Genomic DNA, 20,598 nt, shown 5'->3' with positions numbered 1-20,598 from the left:
TAGGTCTTGCCCTAAACCCAGCGCACTGGTCTCTAACATCTCTAGGCATAGTATCAAAAACCTTGATGCGAGATCCCAAAATTTGTCTCATTGCCAATATTCGAGCGTCTTCAGAAATCCCGCAAGTTTACACACTGCAGAAAACTCTCGAAACAGATCACGGATATAGCAGTTCACACAGAGTTAGATTACGAGATGACAACTCGTAGTCTTCCTTCTACACCCATATAAAATGCCATCGGCAGCAACACGCCTGATAACCTCTACATAAAAACCAGACCGTAAAGGTCTCGCTGGAAAACTAGTCATACAAACCTTAACTCCAAGACGAACTACAAAAGGCTTGATCCCTTCAACAAGGGTACGTAGGTAGCTGTCATAAGGCGCAGTCCCAATCTTATCGCGTTCTACTTATAGAAGAGCGAGAAGACCACTTACCACAGACCTTTTCAACCATAAATTCCGCCTAACTCACCTAACTTGCCTAACTTGCCAAGCCACTCGCTAGAACCTCACGCTAGAAGCTCATGGTTCTAACAAGCTGGGGGGCTAACTGTTGGGGTCAAAATCGGTCACGACGGAATCAATGTCTGAAAGTCCGTAAAAATCGGCATGAACGTTTTTACGAAAAATAAATCTTCGGAAAAGATTTATTCTTACGAAGAGCCCTGCGGAAGAAACACAAGATATAGGACAAAACCTCGAAAAAGGTCGCTACGTAGCGACCGAGCTCGAGCCAAGCTCAATCGCCACGTAGCGACCGAACACACGTCCCGCTCGGTCGCTATGTAGCGACCGAACACGAGCCAAGCTTGGTCGCTACGTAGCGACCGAGCACACGTCCCGCTCGGTCGCTACTCGAGCCAAGCTCGGTTGCTATGTAGCGACCAAGCGTCTGTCCCGCTCGGTCGCTACGTAGTGACCGAGCTCGAGCCAAGATCAGTCGCTACTTAGCGACCGAGCGTCCGTTCCGCTCGGTCGCTACGTAGCGCTCAAGCCAAGCTCGGTCCCTACGTAGTGACCGAGCTCGAGCCAAGCTCGGTCGCTACGTAGCGACCGGGCGTCCGTCCCACTCGGTCGCTACGTAGCGCTCAAGCCAAGCTCGGTCGCTACGTAGCGACCGAGCGTCCGTCTCGCTCGGTCGCTACATAGCGGCCGAGCTCGAGCCAAACTCGGTCGCTACGTACAACCGAGCGTCCGTCCCGCTCGGTCGCTACTTAGCGAACGAGCGTGCGTTCCGCTCGGTCGCTATGTAGCGACCGAGCTCTTCCAAAATGTTGATACGACACGAATCTATGCATTTTCGTCTATCCTTCGATGTTGTCTCCCGAAGACCGTAGCGAACTCATTTCATGTTTTCCGCCATTCTAAGTCATCAATCAAACTTTACGATAAAAACCGCAGAAAGTTTGTTTTTTTCGAAGGAAGTCGTAATAAACGCTTCAAGTCGAAAGACGGCCCAAAGGGACCTAAGGCATGACTCGAAGCCCACCTTACGATTTCTTAACCAGCCGCCCGTAAACCGTGGGACGGTTTACGCTTGGTTCGCAAGGAAAGATAAATGTCAAGTTTCCGCAGATAAATACGAAATTTTGAAGATAATTACGAAGATCGAGAAAAATGGAATATCTCCATTTTTAGGATATGATAGCTTAAGAGCAGAAGGGGAAAAGCGTAAACCGACCTAGGAGCGAGTATATAAGGAGTCCTATGCGAGAGGCATGAGGGACAACTTTTTAGACTCAGAACTCTCGGCACTTAGAAACTCTGAGGCATTATTCTCGACATGCTCTGTTTCCATGACTGGCACCTGATTACCAGACGAACGTGCACAAGCAGTTCGATCTCTTGGTTCACTCTTGAACTACGTTCGGCTTGATCCTCGAAAGGGATACGTAGGCAGCCTTTCATAAGGTTCAGTCCGAAATCAATCAAAAACCTTTTATGTATTTTCTTCGTCTTTTGTTATCGAGCTGCGAGTCAACTAGGTTTGTGATTTTAGGCCGCGAGAATTAGGTAACTCGCTGACAGCCTTTGCGGCCAAAGCTTTTATGATCTCTTGTAATGATCGCAACGCTCTCTCGCGGACTCTAAATAAGATCTATTGTTTTCTCTAAACTCGTTTGTTATCATTTCATGATTTCCGCATATATTTGGTCACTTGCCGTTGGCTCTCGCAGAGATCCGGGACCTCTGGAAAATTAGGGTTTTCCTAGTTACCTAATTTAAACGTAAATCGACAGTGCGAATTTCGGTTCCCACACTGATATGTACAGGGATAGCCATGGGACTTCCTCCCAAGTGAGCTTGTTTTAAGTCTCTAGCTTGACTTTCCTTCCTTTGGCTAGTGAGAGGGAGGGTTCTTCCCACCTTCAAGAGTGATGGTGAGGACGTGGGAGAGAAGCTCTTGAAGCTTGATTGGATCATTTTGGAGCTGAGGAGTGATGATGGCCCTTGCACTTGAGAATGGCTTAGACCTTCCCTTGCACTTGATTTTGTACTCAATGGCCCATCCTTAAGCTTCATTGGGTGGAGAGTGAGAGTGTGAGGAGTCTTATCAAGAGGTGGAGGATGAGGTTCTTTCACAATCTTCTTCTTATCATGAGCAGCCTTTGTGGCGCTACTCACCTCCTTTTTAGCACTTTCCAAGTGCTCAGCACACAGCTCTTTAAAGGACTCTCCAGCAAGACCTTCTTTCTCAATACTAACCCCTTCAGCCTTGTCTTTTCAATGGAGGATGCTCCACAAGTGATTGTTCCACAATACTCAGCATTCATCTTTGGGGATTGTAGTGGATAGGAGACAGCTTTGTTCACATTTAGGAGTGTGACCTTCTTGTTGGCAAAGTCTATGCAAGCTCCCACTGTTGTGAGGAATGGAGTGCCAAGGATCAATGGGACTCTCTTCTCAGTTGCCATCTTCAGAACAGTGAGGTCTATAGGAATGGTGCATGCTCCAATCTTCAAAGGGAAGTCCTTGATGAGACCAATAGGAGTTGTAGAAGAGGAATCTCCAAACTGTAGGGAAGATGTGTTTGGCTCCATGCGCTCAATCCCTAGACTCTTCATCATCTCCATTGAGATCACATTCACACTTGCACCAGAATCAACAAGAGCATCATCAAAAGTGAGCTTACCAAGGTAGCAAGGCAAGGTGAACATCCCTTGAGACTCAAGCTTAGGGAGGGACTTTGGAAGGATTGGTGGATCAATCTTCAGAATGGAGATGTCCAAAAGCTCGGCCACTTCCGCTTGGTGGTCTAGAATGTCGTTGATGAGCATCATCTGGACATGAGCTTCACGCATACCCGAGATTTCTGGAAGCCTGACCCCAACATCACTAAGATCTTTCCTGAACTTTGAGAGCACCTTCTTCTGAGCTTTGGTGAGAACTCTTTGGGGGAAAGGGAGCTTATCATAGGGTGATATCTCAACCTCAGTTGCTTCCTCTAGCTTAACCTCTTTCAGCTTGTTGTCAGCTCTCTTCTCAACTTGTTTCTCAGCCTTGTGCTCAGCTCTTTGCAGATTCGTTGCTTCAACCTTCCTGGCAGCGTACTTCACAATCTGTGCTTCAGCTGTGGCCACAACAAATCTCTTAACTTCCCCAAACTCAGTTCCAAATACCAGTCTTTCAATCTCATCTTCCTCTTTCTTATGATCACTCAGCTCAATCTCTGAAGAAGTAGTGGAGAAGACAACATTGCAAGACTCCTTGAAGTTCTTTTCTGGTTTCCCTGGTAGAGACCCCATTGGCTGCTTGGAGGATGCAGGCATAGAAGCAACTTGACTCTCGAAATCCTTGAAGTGAGAGGCAAGTTGTAAGAACTTGTTCTTAAGGTCAGAGTAGTTCTCATCAATCTTTGTGTGGATGTTCTTGAACTCAAAAACCATTGTCTTCTCATTTCTGGTCTGAAATTCCAAGAGTTTCTTGAGCATGGAGTCCACACCTGAATCTGGAGCTTGAGCTTGGGAAGAGCTTCCATGAGTCTGAGGAGACTGGTTGCCTTGGTTGGTGAAACCTTGAGGATAATTCTGCTTGGCTTGGTAACCTCTTTGTTGGTTGTTGTAGAGTGGCCTTTGCTGGTAGTTGTTTTGGTACTGAAAGTTGGGTTCTTTCTTGTACCATGTGCCATTAGCATTGATGACGCACAGCTCCTCTTGGCCTTGTAAACCATCAACCTCATTGATCACTGGAGGTGCCTCTTGTTTCTGGTCACCAACAAAATTCATCTTCTCCTGCTTAGCCTTTTCTGCAAGAAGTAGATCCAACTTGGCTTGGAGAGACTTCAGCTCTTTCCTGGTTTGCTGATCATCACCTCTGTTGCTTCTATCATACTCCTCACTGTAGACTGAGTCACTCTTAGCCATGTTCTCCACCAGCTCTTATGCATCCTCTTCAGTTCTACCCAAGAAGAAACCATTGTTGGATGTGTCTAATCTGCTCCTGAACTCTGGAAGAGCACCTCTGTAGAAGGTACTGAGCAAACTCTCCTTGGTGAAGCCATGATGTGGACATTGAGACCAATAGCCCTTGAACCTCTTCCAGGCTTCACTAAAGCCCTCTAGGTTCTTCTGCTGAAAGCTAGAGATCTCATTCTTGATCTTGGCCGTCCTTGAGATAGAGAAAAACTTCTCTAGGAATGTCCTCTTGCACTCATTCCAAGTTGTGATAGAGTCACTTGGAAGAGTCTTCTCCCATTGGTGTGTTTTGTCTCCCAAAGAAAAGGGGAACAGCTTGAACTTGAAGGCATCTTCAGAAACACCATTGGTCTTGGACAAGCCACAATACTTATCAAACTTTGTCCAAGTGATCAAATGGATCTTCAGCAGCAAGGCCATGATACTTGTTGTTCTCTATGGTGTTGAGCAGCCCTGACTTGATCTCAAAGTTGTTGTTCTCCACATCTGGTGCTCTGATTCCCAACCTATGACCACGAATGTGAGGTTGATCATAAGCTCCAATGGCTCTAGCTCGGCGCTGTAGATGTTGTGGCCTAAGGTTTGCAGCTCCTTGGGCCACTCCATCATGAGGCTGATTCTGATTGTGCTCCATTTCAAACCCCAATCTTTGAAAGTGAGCTTGTTGCTCTTCTTCTCTTCTTTTTCTTGCTATCTCCCTTTCAAGTGCAACTATGTCTTCAACTCTTGGAACTAGGCTTGATGAACCTCTGCTCCTCAAGTTCATACACCTGAAATGCAAAGGGAGCGGAAGAAAGAGAGCCAGTAACAAAATAAAAGAAAAATGACTTAGTCTCAAGCAAGTGACTAAATCCCAATGTCACAATCAACCTAGAACTTGGCAACGGTGCCAATTTGATGTTAGAAGTTTTCAAGGCTCCTAATCAAATGTTCTAGTATAAAAGATTGTCGAACCAATCCTAGGTGATTCTAAAGCAAAGGGAATGCAAGTTTATGCTTAAGCTAAGTGCAATATGGTTTTAAAGATTGTATGAACTAAGAACTAATAAGCTAATGCAATAAAGTAATGAACTTTCTTTCTCAATATGAAGCAAGAGGACTCATGGAGCTAGGCATTTGATCTTGGGTGATGTAGATCCAATCTAAGGGTGGCAAACTATCAATCAAACACTTTCCTTATGCGTAGACACTAAGCTAAACAAGTTCTATCTCTAGATGAATGTTCTTTTGGTAAAGCAACTCAAGAATCTAATCTCTTAGGTTGAATGTTACTAAAGAAAACATGGAGAACAAGTCTAATAGCAATCTTAACTCCTTTAGCAACTAATCTCTTAGGTAAAGCAAGCTAAAAGCATTGAAGAGTTGGTTCAGGCATTTCATCATACACCATGTGGGTAGGAAATGCCTAGAGATCTATTTTTGTATGATCAAGACTAAAATAGCATTGAGAACCCTCAACAAACAAGGAAACAAATAAATCTAACACTAAACACCCTAGATCTTCTCTAATCACCCTTAATCACCCTAACCCATGAATCCAAGATTAGTCTACTCACTAATAGACATGAATAACCCCAAAACCATGGATGATTCAAGGTTAAACATGATTATAGAGCAAGATAATCACACAAACACAAAGAATATAGATGGAAAATGATTCAAGATCCAAATTTTCTTTAAAGAGGTTTATGTGTTCTTAGAGAGAAAAGAAGATAATTCCCAACTTTGGGATCTACAAAGTATTTATATGTCTTTGGTAAACCTAATGGTTTCCACTAAAAAGTCTAAAAAGCCCTTTAAAAACACTAAAATTCGACCAGCTGAAAATGTGACCCGGGTCGAGGACGGGTCGCCGAACCCGCGCTGGTCTACCCGCGCTGGGTCATCCTGGGTCGTCCGCGCGGGTCGTCCAACCTGCGCTGGATCGTCCTGGGTCATCTGCGCGGGTCATTCAACCTGCGCTGGTCTACCCGCGTCAGCTTCCGTCGTCCAGCCTTCTTCGCCCGCGCGGGTAAGGGAACCCGCGGTGTTCTACCCGGGTTCGACCAGGGTTGATATGCCTCTAGTAAATCGATCATAACTCCTCCAATACAGCTTAAAATGACTTGAAACCACTTCCATTAGAAAGCTAACTCAATTTACTATGTCCTCCCAAACTATTAGCAACAGAAGATATCTTTAAGACTTTCATCCATGTTCATCTTTCACCCTTTTGCACCAGAAATGTCTCAAAACACCTCCAAGAACTCCATAGGACACACCAACACCTGATAAAGACTTATGAATGCAAAATGGATCCTAAAGATGCCTAAATCTATTATACATGATCAAAATATACAAGAATTGATTATTAAAAATATGTAAATATGCAAGATATCAGATTGTCATATAAAGTCTCGTCTATTTTAGTCCTAACCGGAACAGAATTCTCAGAATGAAAAGAGAAAGTTGAGTTCATATTAAGAGTACTATACAGTGGGCATAAGGGAATTTCAAGACATTACAAGATATTGTTCTCTCACAGATATGAGTTCACATGGGCCTCCTTTCACTTGGTGTAATAAAAGATAGGAAGGGCTAATCTGCAAAAAACTTGATAGGGTGCTGATAAATGATGTTGCTATGCATGGGTTGACAAATGCATATAGTGTTTTTGAATCTGGAGGCTGCTCGGATCACCTCAGATGTAGAATTCATTTGGATGAAGTGGTACAAAAGAAGCGGAGACCTTTCAAGTTTACAAATATTATAGCAACTATGGAAGAATTTCACGCTACAGTGGAGGGATACTTGAAGGAAACAGAGAAACTATTTCACTCTACATCAGCAATGTTTCGGTTGGGGAAAAAATTGAAAGGTCTGAAGCCGGCTTTAAGGGCTTTGAGCAAAGAGAAGCTGGGAAAATTACCAAAGAGGACAAAAAAAGCTTATTTGGTTTTATGTGAGAAACATAAAGAAACGTTGGAAGGCCAGCTTCAGAAGCCATCAGAGCAGAAAGTGAAGCATTGGAAAGATGGCAAAGGGTAGCTGATTTGGAGGAGGAGTTTTACAAACAAAAATCATAAATGCACTGGATGGAGGTGGGCGATAGAAAAAAATAGATTCTTTCACAATGAAGCAAAAATAAGAGAAGTTTGAAATGCAATTACAGAGGTACATTGCCCGGATGGTAGTATTGCTATTACGAAGGAAGACATTAAAACGGAAGCAGAAAGGTTCTTCACAGATTTATTAACTTTCAGACCACCAGACCTTGAATATCCTAATGTGGAGAGACTACAAAGCCTTCTACAATTTAGATGTAGTGAAGAAGATCAAGCAAAGTTGATCAGTGAAGTCACAGCAGAGGAAGTTAAAGCAGTTGCATTTAAAATGCCATCAAACAAATCCTCTGGTCCATATGGCTATACTGTAGAGTTCTTCAAGTCAGCTTGGCCAATCATTGGTGAAGATGTAGTTGTAGCAGTACAGTCATTCTTCATCAAAGGTTTCCTCCCAAAAGGTATCAACTCCACTATACTGGCACTTATACCTAAGAAGGAAACTGCTAAGGAGATGAAATACTATAGACCGATTTCATGTTGCAACGTTCTATACAAGGTGATATCCAAACTGCTTGCCACAGTTCATATCCAACAATCAGTTTGCTTTCGTCAAAGACAGGCTGTTGATAGAGAACCTACTACTAGCCATTGAATTGGTGAAAGACTATCACAAAACAGAGATATTGGCTAGGTTTTCTATGAAGATTGATATCTCCAAGGCTTTCGATTCAGTTCAATGGCCTTTCCTCCTTGCAACTCTGGAAGCACTTGGGTTTACGGCAACATACATCCATTGGATCAGTCTGTGCATCTCTACAGCATCTTTCTCCATTCAAGTAAATGGAGAACTGGCGGGTTATTTCAATAGCAATAGAGAACTGAGGCAAGGTTGTGCACTATCACCATCTCTTTTTGTGATATGCATGAATGTGTTATCCAAACTACTGGATAAAGCAGCATTTGAGAGACTAATTGGTTATCACCCAAAGTGTAAAAATGTTCATCTGGCGCATTTGTGTTTCGCGGATGACATAATGGTTTTCTCAGATGGACAGAAGATATCAGTTGAAGGTATATTTCTAGTATTTGAAGAATTTGCCAAGCTATCAGGGTTGAAGATCAGTTTAGAGAAATCTACACTGTATATGGCTGATATTACGCATGAGAATCAAAATGCTATCCTGATGAATTTTCCCTTCGTAGCAGGATAGCTTCCGGTCAGGTATCTAGGCTTGCCACTACTTACACGGAAGATGACAGTAGCTGATTATACATCATTGATGGAAAAAGTCAGGATAAAAATGTGTAACTGTAATTGGAGGTTTTTATCTTACGCAGGTTGACTTCAACTAATCCAATCGGTGATAATGAGTTTGACAAATTTCTGGCTTACAGCTTTCAGAATTCCTAAGAAATGTCTCGGAGAAATTGAAAAAATGTGTGATGCATTCCTTTGGTCTGGCCTTGAGATGAACACAAAGAACTCGAAAATCAGATGGATGGAGGTTTGCAAGAAGAAAACTGAAGGAGGTTTAGGAATAAGACCTCTAACTGAAGTAAACGATGTAGCATGTCTCAAGCTAGTATGGAGGATTCTCTCAGGCAAGAACTCGCTATGGGTGAAATGGATTCAAATATATTTGATACGCAAAGGTTCATTCTGGGCTATTAGAGAAAATACAACAATTGATTCCTGGATGTGGAGGAAAATTCCTAAAGTAAGGGCAGTTGCAAGGGGTTTTCATAGGGTTGAGGTCAAGAATGGAGAAGCTACCTCTTTCTGGTATGATAAATGGAGTTCTATGGGATGTTTATGGAAGTTGCTGGGAGCAAGAGGATTTATTGATTTGGGCATATCAGCTACCTCAACTATGGCAGAAGCAATGCAGAATCATAGAAGAAGATGTCACCGTCATGCAATTCTAAATGAAGTGGAAGATGAAGTAGAGAAGCCAAAAAATGAGAATCACCAAGCGGAAGACATAGCTCTATGGAAGAGTAATGCTGGGAATTATAAGTCATCTTTCTCATCAAGGAACACATGGCTAGAGATAAGGAAAGAATATGCGACTCATGGAATGGAGTAAAGGAGTGTGGTTCAAAACCGCTACACCAAAATATTCTTTCCACATTTGGACAGCAATGAGAAATAGGTTATCAACATGTGACAGAATCCAGAAATGGAACCCATCTATTAACCCATATGTTTTTTATGCCAGCAACATGAGGAGACAAGAAATCATTTGTTCTACTCATGTTCATATTCGAGTTGGATTTGGCAGAGTTTGGTGAAAGGTCTGCTTCGATATAGATACACATAAGATTGGGAGGAGATTGTAGCTCTGTTATTGGAGAATAGTCTGGACAATATAAAGATGTTCTTGCTGAGATACGCTTTTAAAGCATCTGCTCATGCGATATGGAGGGAAAAAAATAGACGCAGGCATGGTGAAAAGGAACTACCGAATACACTTCTGATCAAAACCATTGACAAAAATGTCAGAAACAGATTATCTACTATCAAAAGACAAGGAGATCATAAAATGAATGCAGGGCTGTCCGTATGGTTTGGATCAAGAGAATGATTTTAAGATAGAAGATTAGTCAAATATTTTGCTTTTCTGTCTCAAAGTTACATATAATGTACAAAAAATTTGGATAAATAAAATTTAACATTTATTCAAAAAAAAAGATTGTATTAATTTAAGTTATCTCCTATAAAATCCACGTCTAGCAGTAATCATTGCAATATGTCGAAGATCTTATGTAAATATTTTTCATTAATTATGTTTTCTATGATTCAAAATGCCGATTGTTTTTTTTCTTAAACCTCAAAATGCAGATTGTTTTAGTCAAACTATTGAATTATGTGGATTTCCATCGGTGAAAGAATTTAGAAGATCAATAAAATCAAATGGAAAAATTAACAATAAACATATCAATATAAATAGTTTTAAAATAGGAATTTAAATTAATAAAATAGATAAAATAAGTATGAAAGTTTTTTTAAGTATGAAAAATATATATAAAAGAGAAGTCTTTCATACGAAAGATTCAAAAAAGTTTGAGATACTGCTTGTAACTTGTCTTACTATATTGGTCGTAAAAAAAAAAACTTGTCTTATTATATTGGTTCAGTTTTATTTTCAGAAATTAATTATAAATATTACTCTCTCTCTGTTTTTTAAATAATGCATGTTTTAAATTTTCACAAATATTAATAAAATTTTAATATTTAACCATCAATGCATTAAGTTTAAAATTATAAAAATTTCCCATAAATTTAAACCAATAGTAATTTAATAAATCCAAAATTGATAATTAATATTTCTTGAAGTTTACAATTCACTATTAAAAATACATAGAAAATCTAAAACATTGATCTTTTAGAAACAAGTAAAAAGTGCTAGAATATGGATTATTTAGAAACAGAGTGAATAAGTTATATTAATATATTATCGTGTGAAACGGTTCTTTTGAAAATAATCAAAATACCAATGATGGTGCCCTAATGACACTTACAAACTATTACAAGGAAAAAACAGTACCATTATTCAGAGTGTGATGGCGAACTCAGGTCCGTGTTCTTGCTTCAGCGATGGTGGTGAATGTATATTCAAGTGCTCGCATTGCTCAGGTTATATACCCGTATCTCTCCCTCCTCTATCGTCTTGTTGCTATTTGATGGAGACGATTACAAGCCTTATGAGTTCATCGGCGGCCAGTTACTCCGGAAGCGGCATGGGAAGTCCGGCATCCGAGGCAACGAGGTGAATATCTCACCTTCCCCTAGTCCCGATAATGGTTGATTTCTGCAGTACCTCGACGTGACATGAGCGTGAAAGGAAGTCGGAATAGGAGAGCACTAATCTTGGGGTGGGCTTACTACTTAGATGCTTTCAGCGTATCACTCCCTTTAAAAAAACGGCCATTTGATAAGACCCATTTGGTAGCATATTGTATAACACTGATACAACTCAAATTACCCTAAGGAGTGAATTACTCTCTCAAATAAGAGGTTCAGTTGCAGTACTTAGGGATCGAATCCACAAGGAGTTAGAGAACCTATTAAATCTAGTCAGGTTATTAATTCTAGGTGTTTGTTGTTTTATGGTTTAAAAGTAAATAGCAATCCTAATTGAGCAAGTCTATTGCTCGACTAACAAGATGATTGGGGATGTAACTTTATTGGAAGATATTAGATGCAGGGTTTCTATTCAGGTGTTAGAGATTATAATCCTATAGATGCCTAACAGTTGCATGCATGATATATTAGAGCTCAACTCCTTAATCACAATGATCAGCGATGGCAATGTTTCACTGGTTAACTAACTAGATCGTGGATCTCAACTGTCTTCTTTTGATCACAAGACAGTGTCGATCGATGATCCTATATGGATATCGATCGATACACCTTTCGCAATATGGATCGATTGTCAGAAGATAATATCGATCGATAGCTTTTAGCTAAGCCCCTAGGCGCGGGTTGATAATGCTCACTAGTCTCCTAGATCAGCGGTTAGCTCTCTCTAGCAGTCCTAGCATGACAGATTAGATTCAGGATAGGATGATCAAGGATGCTTGACACATGGAAATTCCTAGGTTCATTTTCTAGTTAGCAAGGTTAAAACAAGCATTAAGAACAATCAATCAATGAATATCACAAGTCAGCAAATCTATAGTTGGGACAAATCCCTCTAACCTATTTGAACCTTGAATCTAACAAGTAAACTACTCAGACATAGCTAAGCAATTCATGACACAAAATATAGATAAAAACTGCACAGAATAGAATAGATGAATCAATGGAGTTCCAATCACAAATCTCTCTATGATTTTCTCTCCTAAAACTCTCTCTCTCTCTCTCTCTCTCGCTGAAAGTAAGAATACAATGGTCGCTCCCAAAAAAATCTTTGCCTCCTAACACTTAGGAAACTATATACCTATTAGGTTAAAAACTCGTCAGTGGTAATCTTGTAATTTGGTGAAGCTTTGGGTTTAAAGTCGGCTGGAACCAAGTCGCGCATCTCGCGTCTCGACATCGATCGATAGTACATGATGTACATCGATCGATCATAATTTTCAATCGTCGAGGCTTCTCTTCTGTATCGATCGACGGCAATGGATGTGCATCGAATGATTGCTTCTTCTTCGTGTCGACCTCTAATGGTCAGCTCGGATGAAATCTCTTTTAAGCTCCTAAATGCTCCATAATCATCACTTTACTCCAAGATACTGCTGAACCTGAAAACATATCTAATAGGATATAATATATAATATATAGATAGTAAAAGACTTACATACCATACCATAGATGAAAATGGGTAAAATCCATGGTATATCAAACACATAGATTCCTAAAAACATGACAGCCGCCGATTCCTTAAAATATTGGTAATACACTAGTGGAACGCGTCGGGAGCGATGGATCGAGCGAAGCTAGTTAGAAACCTTTAGATTCAGGGTATTTTGTTTGAGTCTGTTTGTAATCGAATCCTAAATTTCCATTTTCAGATTGATTTATAATTTTATATTATTTTTAAAAAATATGTTTCCTTGATTGTTCTATTCTGTTCCGGTTATCCAGAGCACTTCTTGCTTTAGAAATAAAATGACCTTTTGCTATAAAAAAAAAATTATATATATATATATATATGAACTTATACCAAGAAAACTTTCGGATAATTCTATTGTGCAACAAAGTACTAATCAAACACGAAATACTGACAATTCTATTGGATACATGTCAAACTAAATTAAATAGTTGAATTATATACATAATCAAATCGAAAACAAAACAAAAATTTCTTTAAAATGGTACATATATATATATATAATTATACCTAAATCCGAATAATAACCTAAACTATCCATTATTGATTCAATTCTACTATCAACTTTATACAGTAAGAGTTGGAACAAAAATCCATATTTAGCACACCCCTGGCTTTCAGAGAAAACAAAACTTAAGAGTTTTAACTTTAAAAACAGTAAAGGGCTTTAATTTATATAATTCTAAAAAACAGAGAGTCGTTTATTTCACAACGGCAAAAAAAATCAAAATGGAAAATCTGTTTTCTATAGAAGAAAAAGGAATATCAAATAAATAAGGGAAAAAAGGAGAAAACTAAACTAAAAAGAAATTATGAAGAAAAGGCAAATAAGAAAAATGGAAATCAGAAAATTAGGAAATAGAACTTGACAAAAAAATTATGAAATAGAAATTAACTATTATTATTTAAGATTACAACTTTATAAATAGAGAACTAAGCTTAAGGTTATTGTCTTCGGAACAATAATCATAACCAAAGAGAAAGATCAAAGAAAGAGAGTTTTAATAATAAAAGCTAACACCACATAAGAAATCCCAACAGTGTTGCGATGAAGATTTCTATCAAGACTCAGAAGGGAAAGAGCATAAACCTAGAGGTTGAGGATAGCTTCGGACCCATTGACATCAAGATCCATGGAGAGGCGATATGTGAAGTGATTCTTTGTCTTGAATCGGGTAAGGGTCAGGGTGGAAAAATGTGTAAATGCAAGAACTAACCCACAAAGTAAAGCACATAGTACATCAGAGAATATCTCTACAAATATGTGTGTTATTACTAGTATTCTTTTAAAGTGAACTTACAAGTCTCTCTTTAAACAGAACCCGAAGATCGAATACAAGATCTATAGAACCTTTACCCCTTAGCTCTTAGTGTTATTCACTCGCTTACGAGCTTAGTGAACTCCACTCTTATGCTAAGAATACAATTCTCTCGACTACCCTAATCCACAGGTCGAGTATGATTATATATACAATACAGCCAAGTCGGCTATCCGCGCCTATCTACCCAATATTCACTATCTACCCAAATAAGGTCAGTTCCCTAAAAACCTCTCCAAAGTTTTTAAGAACTTCCCATCGTGAGATCTCCCTTCTCCAAGGTGAATCTCTTCAAGCTTGCTTCCCAAGATGTCTTCACATTAACTTCGCCTTGGTCCGCAATCCATTCTTCAAGTCGCAATCTTCATCTTGACGTGTTCATCCGCACGTAGACTTCTCTGTTGCAGACTCTGCTCCATTCGCTGATGTACTTACGTATGTATCAGACGTCCATATGATCTTTGCATCTACAATCTCCCCATTTTAGCTTTGGATGCCTCTCAAGTACCTGCACAGATCCGCTCAAACAACCACACACATTCGAACACATATATCCTGAATAATACGTGCATTAAACACGAAATGGAAGTTCAAAACACGTGAGTTCAAGAGTTAGAGCTAAACATAAAGCCAAAACCAAAAACCAGAAACATTGTTTTATCTCTAACCCCCCCCCCCCCCCCCCCCCATAATTAAAAACCCAAGAAAACTAAAAATTTTCTCCCCCATAATCCAGTTCTCCTGGTCATCCAGCTGCTGCGGATCGTCTGCCTCTTCTTCTCCCCCTGCTTGAGAGCATACATGGTTAAAACTCATAAAGATCAGAACAAATAAAGAACCAGATAGAAGACTTAATTGGGTACAGCATGCTTGCAATCTGTCCAACGACGTTCGTCAGGGTTTGCATTGCAGTTGCAAGCTGTTGGATTGCTGCATAAACCGTATCCAGAGCCAGCTTTGCCTCGTCAGCATCGATCGGTTGTCCTGGAGCTGCAATAGTTCCAAGATGAAGGATCTGGAACTTTCCAGCAGACCGCGGAGACTGTCTTGGTGGCACATATCCAGATGGATCAGTCCTTTCGGGACGAGGAGTGTTTGGAGGTGGTCCAGATGAGGGTATTGCTGTTGATGTTGATGCATATTTTCCTTTCTTCTTGGCCTGCCTATGAGCCTTCTTTGCAGCTTCTCATGCTTCCTTTTGATTCTTGAGATAAATCTCCCCCAGACGAGAATCCTTCATGTATGGAATTACAGCAGAAAGTTTCTCCCTTGGCTTTCTCTGCAGCTCGAACTGAGTCTGAAGCACACCAAAGATGGTGCGAGGAAGAATTAGCCAGCGTGTGTCTTTCTTATTTCCCTCCTTCTGAAGTACCGCTAGGTTCAGAATCTGTGAGTAGAACATCTCTCCAACATCAACTCTTATTCCTGAAACATCTTGTAGATGAGTCGAGCACGATCAGCTGACATAGCATTCTTGTCAGAGGATGGTACCCAGTTGTATGCTGAGAGGATCACAAGTGCAGCCTTGCACGGAGACAGATAGCGCGTTGTGAGATTCCTGAGACTCAATGTGCCTTCTGTCAAGAAGTCTGCCAACTCATCGATCGTGAGTGCATCAGCCTTCTCATCAGCTTTCACTTCTTCTTCTGATAGTGGCATAAGGTTCAAGTACTCATTGATCTTGGTTGGAGAGAATTCAAACCCGTAGCCTCGGATGGTCACTTCCACCCTGTCCTTGGATGCTCTGGTGATTTCTCCAGGCAATGCAGCGTAGAACTCCTTCACAATTTCTGGAATATACCCAACGAGACCCGTGACAGTTCTCTCAAGATGACCTTTCTTGATGATATCATGAAATCCCCAGGTGTCTTCAGCTTCCAAATCAACAGATCTCTCTGGTATGATTTCTCTAGAGGAGAAACTTTCATACCTATGCTCAGCCACAAGTTCTGCATTCGCTGATCTCCTTGTTGTCCTCGTTGAGGATCCTTCTGCTATAGTTAGTGGTGCAGGTGTTTGAGTCTCCGCGACTGATGGGGTAGACTTTCTTACTGTCTTCCTCACTGGATTATTCTTTTGTATCGATGTTGTGGCCTTCCTTTTCTTGTTTTTGGCATTCTTTTTGATGATGATCAGCAACTCCACATCCTCAACTGCAACTTCTTCAACTTCTTCTGACTCAGTTTTCTCTGAATCATCTTTTTCTTCAGTTTCGTTACCATCAGTCGTCTTGACCTGAGTTGATTCGAGGATTTGCTCTGCATGGTCCGATTTCTCTTCCATCTGTTCATCCTCGGTGTTAGGCTCTGCTGGATCTGATTCAGCGTCTGATTCAGTGTTGAGATTCTCAGCCGCAGTGCCGAATACATCCGATCTGGATTGGGATGTCTGACTTCCCTTCGGAGTCGTTTGCTCCTCATCATCGGAGTAATCCACGAGACTCAACGGCGGTGGGCTCGAGGCTTCACCGGCGGCGGAAGTGTTTCTGTTCATCGACATGGTTTCTTGGGAGAGAGAGAGAGAGAGAGAGAGAGTTTTCTTTCTTTTGGGACTTTTGAGCTTTGAGAGCAAAGAGAATTGAGAGAGAGATAAGTTGGCGTCTAGGGTTTATCAAGGGATAATTATTTCCTTTTCGGTCCATTACCCCATGATCTCCTAGATATTCGCCATATCTCACACTCTCTCTAAAATGGAAGTTTTTCAAATTTCAAAAATTGAAATCTTCCATTTAATCTCACACGATCTCTCTTTCCTTTTCTCTGATGTCGGCACGTATTATCCAAGCAAGACTTGATTGAGCCGAATCTTCACTGTTCCACTGTGACACTTGATGACATAGACTCGTAGCATTACTCAATGGCTTTCGCTGACACAACCACTTAGACAAAAGAACATTTAGTACGTCAAACATGCAAGCAATGAGAGAACACGTGTCACACAGATTAATTATCAATTCTTTAAGTACAGAAGGATTTTTGTTTTATCTTTTCCCATTGACAACTGTTCGTCGAGTGATCCAGAGGCTGACATAGCTTCTGCTACAGATGCACCCTTCTTCTCTACTAGATCATCATCTGATCATCAGGCTTATTTCATGTCTAGCTTTCACACAAATATGCCTTTATCATGTCCTGACTCAGTTTTCAGCCTTTATTCGTCATGAGAGAGCTGGGGGTTGTTACTTCTTTTCTTCTTTTTCTTTTCTTTTCTTTTTCTCTTTTCTTTTCTAAGAGTTCTCTTGTGCTCCTTTTTTGATGATGGGAAACACAGAACATGTTCTTCCCCTTGTTATTTGATTGCTCTCTCGATGCGAAACATGTACCTTTTGAGATCATGATGGCATATCTGGCAGCTCTTTTCCACTACTCGCTTCTGATGTAAGACAAAATCTGAGCTTTGGGTGCCTCTGCATCAGCCCTTCCGTCATCCCCTCTACACTTACACAAACTTGTTACATCTCACAAACCCCAATGGAGTTTTGAAGATTAACAAAACGGTTAAGATCTAGAGGTTTAGTGAAAAGGTCAGCTAGTTGCAATTATGTGACAACGTGTTCAATCACTACCTGTTGTTCATCGACTAGTTCTCTGATGAAGTGATGTCAAATGTCAATGTGCTTGGTCCTTGAGTGTTGCACCGGGTTCTTTGATATGTCGATTGCACTCTTGTTGTCACAGTAGACCATGAATGATCCAGTATTCATGCCATAGTCAGCAGCCATTTGCTTCATCCACATCAGCTGCGTGCAGCAACTCCCCATAGCAATGTATTATGCCTCTGATGTAGACAATGATACAGAGTTCTGCTTCTTGCTCAGCCATGCAACCAAGTTGTTTCTGAGAAAGAAACATCCCCTATTGGTACTCTTCCGGTCGTCTACACTTCCCCAGTCTGCATCACAGTATCCAGCAAGATTTCCATTCGATCCCTTTGAGTAGTAGATCTCAAGGTTAACCGTGCCTTTAACATATCGAATGATTCTCTTAGTTGCCTCCAGGTGAGACTTCTTCGCTTTTGCTTGATACCTAGCACATATCCCCACACTCAGACTTAGATCTGGTCGACTAGCCGTAAGGTAAAGTAAGCTCCCAATCGTTCCTCTGTACAGCTTCGTGTCCACTGGTTCACCCTCATCATCTTTGCAACTTTTGTTAGTAGAGCTCATCGGAGTTTTTGCCTCCTTCCAGTGATCCAGTTGAAACCTTTTCAGTAGTGCCTTTGCATAGGTACTTTGCGAGATGAAAACACCTTCCTCTGTCTGCTGAATTTGCAACCCAAGGAAATATTTCAACTCCCCCACCATGCTCATTTCAAACTCTTTAGTCATGTCTCGAGTGAAAGCATCTACAAGTCGTTTAGATGTTCCTCCAAAGATGATGTCGTCAACATAGATCTGAACCACCAGCATCCATGTTTCATTCTTCAGCACAAACAGTGTTTTGTCAACACTTCCTCTGATGTAGCCTTTGTCAACCAGAAAGTTTGTCAGCCTTTCATACCATTCTCGAGGTGCTTGCTTCAGCCTGTATAGGGCTTTGTTGAGTTTGTACACATACTCAGGATTAGTTGCATTTTCAAAACCCTTAGGCTGATGAACATACACTTCCTCAGACAGTATCCCATTCAGAAATGCACTCTTAACATCCATTTGGTACACTATGAAGTTCATGATACACGCCATACCAATGAACAGTCTGATAGATTCCAATCTAGCCACTGGAGAAAATGTTTCTTCAAAATCAACTCCCTCGATTTGCGAATACCCCTGGGCCACCAATCTTGCTTTGTTTCTGACCACAATTCCATTCTCATCAATCTTCTTCTTGAAGATCCACTTAGTTCCAACTATGTGACCATCAGCTGGCTTCTTCACCAACTCCCATACATCATTTCTGATGAACTGTTCTAGTTCCTCCTGCATGGCTTGGATCCAGAACTCATCCGAGAGTGCTTTGGTGTGGTCTTTCGGCTCAATATTTGAGACAAAACACGCAGACTGCACCATTTCTCTGAAGTTGATCTTCACACCTCTTGTTCTTCTTCCTTCATTCACCTTGCTAATAACATCACTTGATGAGTGATTTCTGTGCACATTTGGAGTACTCATCTCCTGAGTTAACTCTGAAGGTGGCGATGTGTCATTCTTTGATTCAGTTGATGGATCCTTTGATGCATCCGATGATGGATCCTTTGATGCATCCAATGGTGTATCCGTCTTCTGTTCCTCATCGTTTTCCCATTGAACTGTTGTGACATCATTGAACACGACATTTACTGACTCCATGATCATCAGGGACCTCAAGTTGTAGACTCTGAATGTTGGGCTGTTCGTTGAGTACCCCAAGAACATGGCTTCATCGCTTCTTCCATCAAACTTGCCAAGATGCTCTTTGTCGTTCAGAATGTAACACTTGAACCCAAAAACTTGAAAGTACCCCAAGAACATGGCTTCATCGCTTCTTGCATCAAACTTGCCAAGATGCTCTTTGTCGCTCAGAATGTAACACTTGCACCCAAAAACTGTGTTTTACCTTTCCACAGTTCATACGGAGTCTTGAAAGTTCCTCTCTTGACATATACACGGTTTATGATGTAGCATGCGGTGCTAATAGCCTCAGCCCAGAACCTCTGCTGCACATTGTTACCATGCATCATAGCTCTCGCCATCTCCTGAAGGGTGTGATTCTTCCTTTCTACCACTCCATTTTGTTGAGGAGTTCTGGGTGCAGCAAATTGCTGAACTATTATGTGTTGTCCACAGAAGTTACTCATGGCTTCATTCTGGAATTCTCCCCCATGATCATTGCGAATCTGCTTCAGTCTTCTCTTCCCATTTGTAACTTGAAGAACCCAGATCTTGAAGCTTTCCAGTGTATCAGACTTTTCACGAATGAATCTGACCCATGTGAACTTTGAATAATCATCAACCAGAACTAGAACATACATCTTCCCTCCTATGCTTTCTGTCTGCATAGGACCCATGAGATCCATGTGTATCATTTCAAGCATATCCTTTGACTGAATATCTTGAATCATCTTCTGTTGAAATTTGACCTACTTTCCTTGATTGCACGATCTGCATATTGTCTTCTATGTTTCCTCCTGCTGAGGAATGCCTCTGACTGCATATTTCTTGATGATGTTAGTCATATGCCTCATATTCATGTGACCAAGTCTTTGATACCACAGATTTGTTTCATCATGTGCAACAAAGCACTGCTGTACCTTCTGCCATACATAGCAGTTGTTAGCATATCGTACTCCATGTAGCATGTGAATTGGACCATCAACCCTTCATCACATAGTTGACTGATGATGATTAGGTTTGCTTTTAGTCCCTTGACTAAGAACACATCCTTCAGAGGCGCTCTGGATTCAACTATCTTCCCTTTGCCTTTTATCGCTCCTTGGCTTCCATCTCCAAATGTGACTCTTCCTCCTTTCAATGGCTTTATATCTCTGAGATTCTCGCGTGCCCCTGTCA

The 20,598-nt window shown here is 40.9% G+C and overlaps 1 non-coding gene across 1 annotated transcript; it reads left to right on the top strand.

The window, feature by feature from the left end:
- The first annotated feature begins 4,497 nt into the window (after positions 1-4,497).
- On the top strand, positions 4,498-4,604 carry LOC125589310. The gene has a single exon (XR_007325498.1). It is a non-coding gene; the product is annotated as a small nucleolar RNA R71 (small nucleolar RNA).
- The last annotated feature ends 15,994 nt before the right edge of the window (positions 4,605-20,598 follow it).

This window comes from Brassica napus, chromosome C6 (assembly GCF_020379485.1).
Source record: "Brassica napus cultivar Da-Ae chromosome C6, Da-Ae, whole genome shotgun sequence".
NCBI classification, from domain to species: domain Eukaryota; kingdom Viridiplantae; phylum Streptophyta; class Magnoliopsida; order Brassicales; family Brassicaceae; genus Brassica; species Brassica napus.
Note: the sequence above shows the minus strand (reverse complement) of the source record. Positions and strands in the feature narration are given on the sequence as shown.